Consider the following 13,114-nt stretch of genomic DNA (forward strand, 5'->3'; position numbering starts at 1 on the left):
CGTTTGTGCCAAATTTGAAGAAATTCCCTTGAGGCGTTACTGAGATATTGCGTTCACGAGAATGGGACGGACAGATGGACGGACAGACAACCTGAAAACATAATGCCTCTGGCCACGGCTGTCACCAGCATGGAGGCAAATGTCTGGAAAAGTAATTCATTTTGCCAGTGTTTGAAGTTGTCTGGCACATGGTGGGTGACGATGAATTGTCCCCCAAAGAGTTAATTGATGGAGAGGAGAAAACCTTCAGGGAGGGAAAAGTTCAGTTTTCTCCCTCCCTGTCCTGTTTGAAGGAGATGTGAGTTGGCAGTGCAGGAGAGGCTTGAAGATTAATGTTGCAAAAGGGGGCTCTGACAGCCTTTCCGCTGGGTGCGGTTCTCTTGGGTGGCCCGATTGGTCTTGGATGTCACTTTTGCTACTTAATCTTGTGTATGTGAACCAGGCTGATTCAGAGGCGCTGGGGGGATGTCCACTGGGCAGCAACAGGAGAGACAGACTGAGGAGAAAGCGAGAATGTCACTCCTTCATCTTTCAGCTGCTTATTTATTTTTATTTTTTCCAGGTTAAAAAAAAGCCATAGAAGTATCCTACTACTAATGAATGGAGAAATCTGTCAGTCCATCCATCCAACCTCTCATGCGATTGATTTCAAACTTGGCGTGTGTATTACTGAGGAACTGGGAAAATGCAATGTCGACTGTGACGTTTTTTTGGACCAGCAGTTGTTGACCAGACCAAGGGCGTAGGTTTGCATATGGACGGTAGGGACATATACCTACCAATATTTTGGGAGGACAGAATTGTCCCTAACAATATTTGGTGAACTCTTTCACAATATGTTTGGAGTGAAGTCATATTAGATCATTCCAATGTGCCATCCAAGAGTCTACGTCTCCAAGACAACCGATTAGGCATGCTAGCATTTGATTGAAGGAAAGGGCGGGGGCTATCTGAAGGCGTGACAATATCACAGCGGTACCTGACATCACCAGAAAACTGTCAACTGATGTTAGCTAGCATTACCTAGCAAGCTAACCCTGGCTTCTGTCTTCTGTAGGGTAGCAGTCAGTTTGTGGGCAGGAGTAAACATAAAATGCTGGATATATCAAAGTATGAGTTTAATTTCTGTCGAAACATCCCATGAAAATGTCATCATGAATACTAAGACGTTATATATGCCTTATTGTACAACAATTAGTTCCTAGTAAGTAATTTCATTGCAGGAGAAGCATTCCATAAGTGCTGATACTTTAGAAAGATGAATATATTTCCAGAAATAACATTTGAATTAAATGATGTATGGTCGTCAGAAGGGGTTGAAGGGGAGAAGCTTGGATACTTCAGTGCACAGCTAAAGTAACGTGTAGGCAAAGTAGCAAGATAGTGTTCACTGTGCACGTCAGGACAATGTTAATGTGTTGCTAGCAACACTCCTGTAGCAGTCCAATTGCGGAACTTTTTGTGTTGGCATAGAATATTAAATGATGAAATAAACAAAATAATCATAATCTCCTTTACTATGACCTTTTTATGCCTTACTACACTATGACTTACTATACTATAACTTTTTATTCCTTGCCATACTATGAGTTTTTATACCTTACTTTTATGCCTGACTTTTTTTTGCCTTACTTTTATGCCTTACTATGACATTTTTATGCCATGCTATACTATGACTTTTTTATATCTCTTATTATACTATGACATTTATATGCCTTACTATACAATTACTTTTGTATGCCTTGCTATACTATGACATTTTACGCCTTACTTTATTATGACTTCTGTATGCCTTGCTACACTACATTTTTATGCCTTACTATACTTTGATCATTTATGCCTTACTTTTATGCCTGACTTTTTAATAATTTAAAATACTATGACATTTTTATGCCTTACTATACTGTGACATTTATATGCTGTACTATAATATGATTTTTTTTATGCTTACTATACTATGACATTTTATGCCTTACTTTTATTACTGACTTTTTAATACCTTATTGTACTATGACATTTTTATTCCTTGCTATACTATGATTTTTTTATGCCTTGCTGTACTGTGATATTTATATGCCTTACTTTCATGCCTAAGTATGACATTTTTATGACATACTATAGTATGACTTTTTATGCCTTACTATACTATGACATTTATATGCCTTGCTATAAAATGACTTTTTTATGCCTTGCTATATTATGACTTTTTAAGATTTAGCATACTATGACTTTTTATGCCTTACTATACTATGGCTTTTTATGCCTTACTATACGATGACATTTATATGCTTTACTATACTATGACATTTGTACGCCTTACCATACTATGTCTTTTTATGCCTCACCATACTATGACATTTTTATGCCTTACTGTACTATGACTTTTTATGCCTGACTTTTTAATGCTTTACTATACTATGACATTTTTATGCCTTACTATACTATGAGGTTTTGATGCCTTATTATACTGTGACATTTATATGCTGTACTATAGTATGACATTTTTATGCCTTACTTTTATGCCTTACTACGACATTTGTATGCCATACTATACTATGACTTTTGTATGCCTTGCTATACTATGACATTTTTATGCCTTACCATACTATGACTTTTTTATGCCTTACCATACTATGACTTTTATGCCTTACTCTACTATGACTTTTTTATGCCTTAGCATACCATGACCTTTTATGCCTTACTATACTATGACTTTTTATGCCTTACTCTACTAGGACTTTTTTATGCCTTATCATACTATGCCTTTTTATGCTTTACTTTTATGACTGACTTTTTAATGCCATACTATATTATATCATTTTATGCCTTACCATACTATGACTCTTTTTTATATCCCTTACTCTACTATGACATTTTTATTCCTTACTATACTGTGACTTTTTTATGCCTTACTATACTATGACTTTTGAATGCCTTACTATACTATTACATTTTTATGCCCTACTATACTATGTGTTACATTTTTGTCAGAACGGATGTTGGACCCCAGACCAGAGACAGAACAAAAAATACACAAGCAATAACAGTGTAAGGGAGTTTATTGGGGACAAGGCAGTGGTGATGGTGAATGTGGAGGGCGAGTGGGTCCGGGGAATCCAGGTGTCTGGAGATAACATGAGGCCGGAGGTAGGTGAGTAAACACACTCTGGAACACAAGGGATGGCTGGAGACCAGAGGCAGGTGGGTGGTGTGGTGTGGCAACGGCAGAGTGTGGCAGGATCAGCAGCCCACAAATCAGGAAGTCTTTTGGAGCACAGGAGAAAAAAGAACTAATACAGTAAAAACACCGGAAGATCATTGAATCACAAGATGACTCTGTAATCACAGTGGTCGAGACAGTAACTACCACTGTGAAGAGCGGAACAATCTGGCGACGAATAGATGGATGACAGGGGTATACATACTGTAGGTGATGGGTATACTATACAATGACTTTTTATGCCTTCACATAGTATGACATTTTTAAGCCTAAAAAGTCATCGTATAATAAGTCATAAAAAGTCATAGTGTAGTAAGGCATAAAAATGTCATAGTATAGTTAGGCATAAAATGTCATATTATTGTAAAGAATAAAAATGGCATACTAAAGAATAAAAGTAAGGCATAAAAAATCATAATATAGTAAGGCATTGAAATGTCATAGTAAAGCACAAAAAAAGGCAGTAGAGTAAGGCATAAAATGTCGGGAATAAAAGTAAGGCATAAAAACTCATAAATGGTAAGGCATAAAAATGTCTTACTAAGGCATAAAAGTAAGGCATAAAAAAGTCATGTTATAAAAAGGCATAAAAATGTAAGAAAAATGTCATAGTATAGTAAGGCAAAAAAAGTCAAAAATGTCATAGTATAGTAAGGCATAAAAAGTCCTAAAAAAGGTCATAGTATAGTAAGGCATAAAAACGACATAGTATAGTAGATCATAAAAAGTCATAAAAACGTCATAGTATAGTGAGGCATAAAAAGTCATAATAACGTCATAGTATAATAAGACATTAAAAGTAAAAAAAACAACATTGTTGCATAAACGATCATAAAAACGTCATAGTATAGTAAGGCATAAAAAGTAAAAAAAAAAAACATTTTATAGTAAGGCATAAAACGTTACAGTATATTTAGGCATAAAAAATGTTAAAAAATGTCACAGTATATTAAGACATAAAAATGTCAAAAAAGTATAGTAAGGCATAAAACGTCATAGTATACTAAGGCATTAAAACATCATAGTATAGTAAGACATAAATATGTCTAAAACTGTCATAGTACAGTAAGGTATAAAAATGTGAAAAATATCATGGTATAGTAAGGTATAAAAACGTCATAGTAGAGTAAGGCATGAATATGTCAAAAAAACGTCATAGTATAGTAAGGCATAAAAACGTCGCAGTATAATTAGTCATAAAAATGTTAAAAAATGTCATAGTATAGTAAGGCATAAATATGTCAAAAAACATCCTGGTATAGTAAGGCATAAAAAGTCATAAAAATGACATAGTATAGTAAGGCATGAAAATGGCAAAAAACATCATAGTATAGTAAGGCATAAAAAGTCATAAAAACGTCATAGTATAGTAAGGCATAAAAAGTAAAAAAAACGACATAGTATAGTATAGCATAAAACGTCAAAAGAACATCATCGTATATTAAGGCATAAAAGGTCATATGAACGTCATAACATGGCAAGGCATGAGACGAAATAATATAATTAGGCATAAAAACGCCGAAAAAGCGTCATAGTATAGTATGGCATAAAACGTCAAAAAAAGGTCATAGTATAAAACATCAAAAAAACATCATAGTATATTAAGGCATAAAAGGTCATAAAAACGTCATAGTATGGTCAGGCATCAAAAAATATAGTATAGTAGGTAATAAAAATGCCAAAAAACATCTACGTATAGTATGGCAGAAAAATTCCAAAAAACGTCATAGTATAGTATGGTATAAAATGTCAAAAAAACATTGTTGTATATTAAGACATAAAAGGTCATAAAAACGTCATAGTATGTTCAGGCATCAAATTACATAGTATAGTGAGGCATAAAAGTGCCTAAAAACATCATAGTATAGTATGGCAGAAAAATGCCAAAAAACGNTATAAAAATGCCAAAAAACGTCAAAAGATAGTATGACAGAAAAATGCCAAAAAACGTCATAGTATATTAAGGCATAAAAGGTCATTAAAATGTCAGGCATCAAAAAATATAGTATAGTAGGGAATAAAAATGCCAAAAAACATCTACATATAGTATGGCAGAAAAATGCCAAAAAACGTCATAGTATAGTATGGCATAAAATGTCAAAAAAACATTGTTGTATATTAAGACATAAAAGGTCATAAAAACGTCATAGTATGGTCAGGCATCAAACAATATAGTATCGTAAGGAATAAAAATGCCAAAAAACATCTACGTATAGTATAGCAGAAAAATGCCAAAAAACGTCATAGTATAGTATGGCATAAAATTTCAAAAAAACATCATAGTATATTAAGGCATAAAAGTTCATATGAACATCATAACATGGCAAGGCATGAGACGAAATAATATAACTAGGCATAAAAATGCCAAAAAAGCGTCATAGTATAGTTTGGCATAAAATGTCAAAAAAACGTCATAGTATAGTATGGCATAAAACGTCAAAAAAACTTCATAGTATATTAAGGCATAACAGGTCATATGAACATCATAACATGGCAAGGCATGAGACGAAATAATATAATTAGGCATAAAACGTCAAAAAAAACGTCATAGTATAGTATGGCATAAAACATCAAAAAAACATCATTGTATATTAAGGCATAAAAGGTCATTAAAATGTCAGGCATCAAAAAATATAGTATAGTAGGGAATAAAAATGCCAAAAAACATCTACGTATAGTATAGCAGAAAAATGCCAAAAAACGTCATAGTATAGTATGGCATAAAATGTCAAAAAAACATCATAGTATATTAAGGCATAAAAGGTCATATGAACATCATAACATGGCAAGGCATGAGACGAAATAATATTATTAGGCATAAAAAGCCAAAAAAGCGTCATAGTATAGTATGACATAAAACATCAGAAAAACATCATACTATATTAAAGCATAAAAGGTCATAAAAATGTCATAGTATGGTCAGGCATCAAAAAATATAGTATAGTAAGGCATAAAAATGCCAAGAAACATCTACATATAGTATGGCAGAAAAATGCCAAAAAACGTCGCAGTATAGTATGGCATGAAATGTCAAAAAAACATCGTTGTATATTAAGACATAAAAGGTCATAAAAACGTCATAGTATGGTCAGGCATCAAATTACATAGTATAGTGAGGCATAAAAAGGCCTAAAAACATCTATGTATAGTATGGCAGAAAAATGCCAAAAAACGTCATAGTATAGTATGGCATAAAACGTCAAAAAAACATCATAGTATATTAAGGCATAAAAGGTCATATGAACATCATAACATGGCAAGGCATGAGACGAACTAATATAATTAGGCATAAAACGTCAAAAAAACGTCATAATATAGTTTGGCATAAAGCGTCAAAAAAACGTCATAGTATAGTATGGCAAAAAACATAAAAAAAACTTCATAGTATATTAAGGCATAAAAGGTCATGTGAACATCATAACATGGCAAGGCATGAGACGAAATAATATTATTAGTATAGTTTGGCATTAAACGTCAAAAAACCGTCATAGTATAGTATGGCAAAAAACATCAAAAAAACATCATAGTATATTAAGGCATAAAAGGTCATGTGAACATCATAACATGGCAAGGCATGAGACGAAATAATATCATTAGGCATAAAAAAGCCAAAAAAGCATCATAGTATAGTATGACATAAAACGTCAGAAAAACATCATAGTATGGTATGGCATAAAACATCAAAAAAACATCATAGTATATTAAGGCATAAAAGGTCATATGAACATCATAACATGGCAAGGCATGAGACGAAATAATATTATTAGGCATAAAAAAGCCAAAAAAGTATCATAGTTTAGTATGACATAAACCATCAAAAAAACATCATAGTATATTAAAGCATAAAAGGTCATAAAAATGTCATAGTATGGTCTGGCATCAAAAAATATAGTATAGTATGGCAGAAAAATGACAAAAAACGTCATAGTATAGTATGGCATAAAATGTCAAAAAAACGTTGTATATTAAGACATAAAAGGTCATAAAAACGTCATAGTATAGTCAGGCATCAAATTACATAGTATAGTAAGGCATAAAAGGGCCTACAAACATCTATGTATAGTATGGCAGAAAAATGCCAAAAAACGTCATAGTATAGTATGGCATAAAACGTCAAAAAAACATCATAGTATATTAAGGCATAAAAGGTCATATGAACATCATAACATGGCAAGGCATGAGACGAAATAATATAATTAGGCATAAAAACGCCAAAAAAGCGTCATAGTATAGTATGGCATAAAACGTCAAAAAATATCATAGTATATTAAGGGCATAAAAGGTCATATGAATATCATAACATGGCAAGGCATGAGACGAAATAATATTATTAGGCATAAAAAAGCCAGAAAAACATCATAGTATAGTTAGGCATAAAAATGTTTAAAAAATGTCACAGTATATTAAGGTATAAAAATGTCAAAAAGTATACTAAGGGATAAAAGGTCATAAAAACGTCATAGTATAGTAAGGCATAAAAGGTCATATGAATATCATAACATGGCAAGGCATGAGACGAAATAATATTATTAGGCATAAAAAAGCCAAAAAAACATCATAGTATAGTTAGGCATAAAAATGTTTAAAAAATGTCACAGTATATTAAGGTATAAAAATGTCAAAAAAGTATACTAAGGCATAAAAGGTCATAAAAATGTTACAGTATTGTGACAGCCCTGGGCTGTGTGATCATATTTGTTTAGGCCTATTCCTGGTTCCTGTGTTTTTTTCAGGTACTTCCTGATCAACTGACTGACTTCACCTGAGTGTGGCCTATTTAAGCTGGGAGATTCAAGATGGCCTCTCTATCTCAGCTCTCCTGAAACGCTGGTGCCTTTCAGGGACCCAACTTGATTTTGCTTGGTTGTATATTGTGTTTTGTTAAGGCCTCAGCTCTTGTACGTGTAGTTTAAGTTGGCTTTCATTGTCCTAGCACCCAACAACTACACTACATTACTGACTTCACATTTTCTACTTTACTTAAATTAAATTGAATTATCCTTAATAAATTTGGTTTCTTCTAAGTGTTGCTGTGTGGACGTCCCTTCTTGGTTATGCTCGTAAATGTGCTGGACAAAAAAATATAGTAAAGCATAAAAGGTCAAAAAACATCATAGTATAGTAGGGAATATTATGTATAAATATGTCTAAAACGATCATAGTATGGTAAGGTATAAAAATGTCAAAAAATATCATGGTATAGTAAGGTATAAAAACATCATAGTAGAGTAAGGCATGAACACGTCATAAAATGTCATAGTATAGTAAGGCATAAAAACGTTGCAGTATAATTAGTCATAAAAATGTTAAAAAATGTCAGTATAGTAAGGCATAAAAAGTCATAAAAACGTCATAGTATAGTAAGGCATCAAAATGTCAAAAAATGTGATAGTGTAGTAAGGCATAGAAACATCATAGTATAATTAGTCATAAAAATGTCAAAAAACATCATAGTATAGTAAGGCATAAAAACGTTAAAAATTGTCAGTGAATGAAGGCATAAAAAATTTAAAAATGTCATAGTATAGCAAGGCATAAACAGTCATATTATAGTAACACATAATATTTCAAAAACATCTTAGTATAATTAGGCATAGAAATGACATAGTATAGTAAGACATAAAAACGACATAGTATATGGTAAGGCATTAAAAGTCATTAAAACCTCAGTATAGTAAGGCATAAAAAGTTTTAAGAATGTTATGGTGTAGTAAAAGTCTTAAAAACGTCCTAGTATAGTAAGGTATAAAAAGTAATCAAAACAACAAAGTATAGTAGGGCATAAACAGTCATAAAAACATCATCGTATAGTAAGGCATAAAAAGTCATAAAAATCTCACAGTATAGTAAGGCATAAAAAGTAAAAAAAACAACATTGTATAGTAAGGCATAAACAATCATAAAAACGTCATAGTATAGTAAGTAATAAAAGCCTTATAGTATATTAAGGCATCACATTTCAAAGAACATCTTAGTATAGTAAAGCATAAAAAGTAATAGAAAACATCATAGTATAGTAAGGCATAAAAAGTAAAAAAAACCAATATGGCATGAAAAATTATAAAAACATAATATGGTAAGGCATAAAAAATCACAAAACCATCATAGTATAGTAAGGCATAAAAAGTCATTAAAACGTCATAGTATAGTAAGGTAAGGCACCAAAAGTCATAGTACGGTAAAGCGTAAAAATGTATAGTATGATAAGGCATAAAAAATCATAGTATAGTCAGGCATTAAAATGTCAGCGTAAGGGAAGGCATAAAAAGTCACTAGTATAGTAAGGCATTAAAAAGCTTAAAAACATAGTATAGTATATAGTATATTAAGGCATAACATTTCAGAAATAGTCATAGTATACTAAGGTATAAAAATGTCACATAGTATAGTAACGCATAAAAAGTCATATTATAATAAGTCATAAAAATGGCATAAAAACATCATAGGGTAGTAAGGGAAGATGAAAAAAGTCATAGTATGGTAAGGCATAAAAATGTCATAGTACAGGCAGGCATTAAAATATCATAGTATAATAAGACAAAAAAAGTAATAGTAAGTGGACAGTATAAAAAGTCATTGTATAGTAAGGTATAAAATGTCACAGAGTAGTAAGCCATAAAAAGTCGTAGTATATTAATGGATAAAAATGTCCTAGTATAGTAAGGCATAGAAATGTAGTAGTATTTTAAGGCCTAAAGAAGGCATAAAAATGTCATAGTATAGTAAGGCGTAAAAAAAATCATACTAAAGTAAGCCATAAAAATGTCATAGTATGGTAAGGCATAAAAAATGATAGTATATTATGGCATAAAATGTCATAGCAAGGCCTAAAAGTAAGGCATAAGAAGTCACAGTATGTTAAGGCATAAAAAAGTCATAGCAGTATAACATTTTTATCCCTTACTATACTCTGACTTCTTTATACCTTACTATACTACTTCGACTGTGCTCTGTAGATGATGTGTTCTATAGTGAACCACCTTTTAACAAAGCCTGAAAGATTGTTGTGATTAATTTTGGAAAAACCTCATTCTATAAAAAATGCAAGAAATAAACCAAACCTATACATCAAAATCTGAAGAGATAATATGGCATAGCTGTTTTTGTTGTCCCACTGTACAGAAGATAATAAATAATTCAAGAATAATAAACAGTATACTTTAGATAAACAGGTTCTCTTCAGTGTTGCTAGGAGCTTTTGTTTGGATAACCAGAAATTATCATCAATCTGTGCCCTTCAAAACGAGCTCTAGTCCACACAGTGTGCTGAAACTCCCCCTACACACACGCAAACACAAACAAGGAACCAGGTCTTTGGCTCCAGACAAGCAGGGTTGCGTGCCTCATTGCCTGGGTTGGGGAGTTCACAGAAGTGAGCGACCACAGACAGCAGTGATCCTTAGGGTCATCCAGGGCAAGAAAGTGTTTGCGTGAGTGTAGGTGTGAGTAATTTAGAGAAGCACTATTAACAAATAACGTTTTGGCAAGCGTTCATACTAAAACTTTCACATCAGGTGTCCTGTCCAGCTGCTGAGTTGAAGCAGGACACAGGGCTAAACATTGGCCTATATGCTTTCCAGCAGAGTGTAATTTTTTTTGTTTTTTTTTGCTGAACTCTCTTTATAACAGAAAATAAAAACAATTCTTGATGGATTAAGATTTCTTACCCAATGGAAAACTACCATTTATAGACACACACTCCTACATGAATTCTTTCACTATCTCAACTCTGTTGCATAATTTCACTTAATTTTTTTTAAGAGAATTTTTGCAAAAACACTTTGCGTCTGGGAGCCACATTTCCCTTTTAGCACTATAAAATTTGAATGCATGATTGAGTGAAGTGTAACATAGATTGCGGTTTGTTTCAGTATCACCCACTGTAGTTTTTTTATTGTATCTTCCAGCTGGTGCAGCCAATTATTACTTAAGCCATGAAATAATAAAACATTATGACTCTGTTAGTGACTGAAAACACTTTTAAAATAACTGTAATAATGAGCAGGTGCTACACTGCATGCTGGGTATCAGTCATGGCAAATCCTGTATGGTCTCCAAATCTGCTCAACACATACAAAATCTACACTGTGTAAATATATTAAAAATGCAGTCTGTAGGTTCTTTAATCCTGTTTGAACGTGTTGATTAGCTGATTAGCTAGCTGGCTACTTTTGTGCACACCTAAAATATTAACACATCTGACTAACTGACAAAAAAAAAAAATCGCCACATCAGTACAGTGGAAGTAAATAGGAGTACATATCTCTTTTCATAATCACTGTCCCGGCTTTCTCACACAAAGAGTAGCTGTCGATGACTATGTTGACTTCCCACCAGGTTCCTTGGCAATAGTTCAACTAAATTGACCTTTGACCCTAAACACACTGACCTCCACAACAAGCATCCAGTCAGATTCTGGCATCAACAGTAGGCAAAAGTTTGGGGTGCCCCAGTTCCTCACCTGGTAGAGTGCGTACCATGAAGCACCCTCTGGGAGGCCCTTTCTGTCATTCTCTGACTCTCCTTCACTGTGGCTAAAATAATGTCTGAACAAAAAAACACAGGTCTTGAAAAAGAAACTGAGATATCAAGTTAGAAAATTTAAATTATTATGTGATTTTTTTTTACATTCCTATGTAGATCGTAGCATCCTACTGAGCTGCTGCTGAGGATTATGGGCTGCTCTTCATGTTGATATTGATTAGATGATTGATATAGATTGTTAATTCTGGACAGAGATATTGCTGTTGTTGTTATTATTGTCGTTTTTCCGTGCTATGAGCAACACAAACAGATCTCATCTCCACTGTACTGGGGTGGCAACAGACCTCTCAGAGACAAATATTATCTCAAACTAATAATAACCACTGATGCCACTTGTACCACCCTTTTATATATGGTGATACTGAATTAATTACAAATAAATTAAACTGAAAGTCTAAGTATAAACATCTAGTATACTTTAAATGTGATACAGTATGTATCCTTGTAAACCCGGTATTTTTTTTTGCACGATTGTTGAAATATTAGGACTGTGTGTACTATCAAGCACTTAAAGCAAATGTTTATGTCCTCACTGATCAGAGCCGTTGTGTCGCTGATGTTTGTATTGTGATGATGAACAACTTTGAACAATGCCACTGTGCAGCCTTTCTCATTTCACATACATTATTGTGCTTATAGGCCAAGACGGGCGGAATGCTTTCAACTTTTATGATACAAAGTTGTGCCAAGAGCATTTTTCCCCACTGCTTCTCTCCGAGGGGATTTCAAAGGCGGAAAGCAACACATGCTGTCATTCATGTCCTGCCGTTCAGATGGACCATTACGCTCATATCAGATCGGCGCTTTTGATGTGCCGAGTGACGGAACAAAATAAATAGCGAGCGCAAGGCTGTGAGAGATTTGCAATGCAGTGCGTTAATTAACGAAGGGCTATACCAATTAGGCGCCCATGATTGGTGTGTGAATATCAGTGCAGTCACGCAGTTTGGGACTCGGCGCAGAGTAACACCACTGTTTACTGAACACAAAGACGACAAACAAACGCTGGCAACAAGTACGCTGCCAAGTGTGAATAGCAGGGCATTTCAAAGAATTTATGGCTTTTCCAAAGACCTGAACTTCATCTCAACAGGGAGCAGGAGGAGAGTTACATAGTTGACCATATTATTGGCTTATTGAGAAATTTTGGTTTGAACAAATAACTAGATTAAAAGAGCATTTTTTCCAAAACCAAAAATGGAAATCAGCATGTGCTTCACATAAATCATGTCTAGATCAAACGCAGACTAACTCTCCTGCATTACAAGTCTTACTATTTTGTTCACCATTTGGAATTGGGCTATAAACCTGTGAAAAGGATGGTTAGGCTCTTGTGAACCTCACTCAACC

Source organism: Seriola dumerili, unplaced genomic scaffold (assembly GCF_002260705.1).
Source record: "Seriola dumerili isolate Sdu_G_001 unplaced genomic scaffold, Sdu_1.0 BDQW01000668.1, whole genome shotgun sequence".
Classification (NCBI taxonomy): Eukaryota; Metazoa; Chordata; class Actinopteri; order Carangiformes; family Carangidae; genus Seriola; species Seriola dumerili.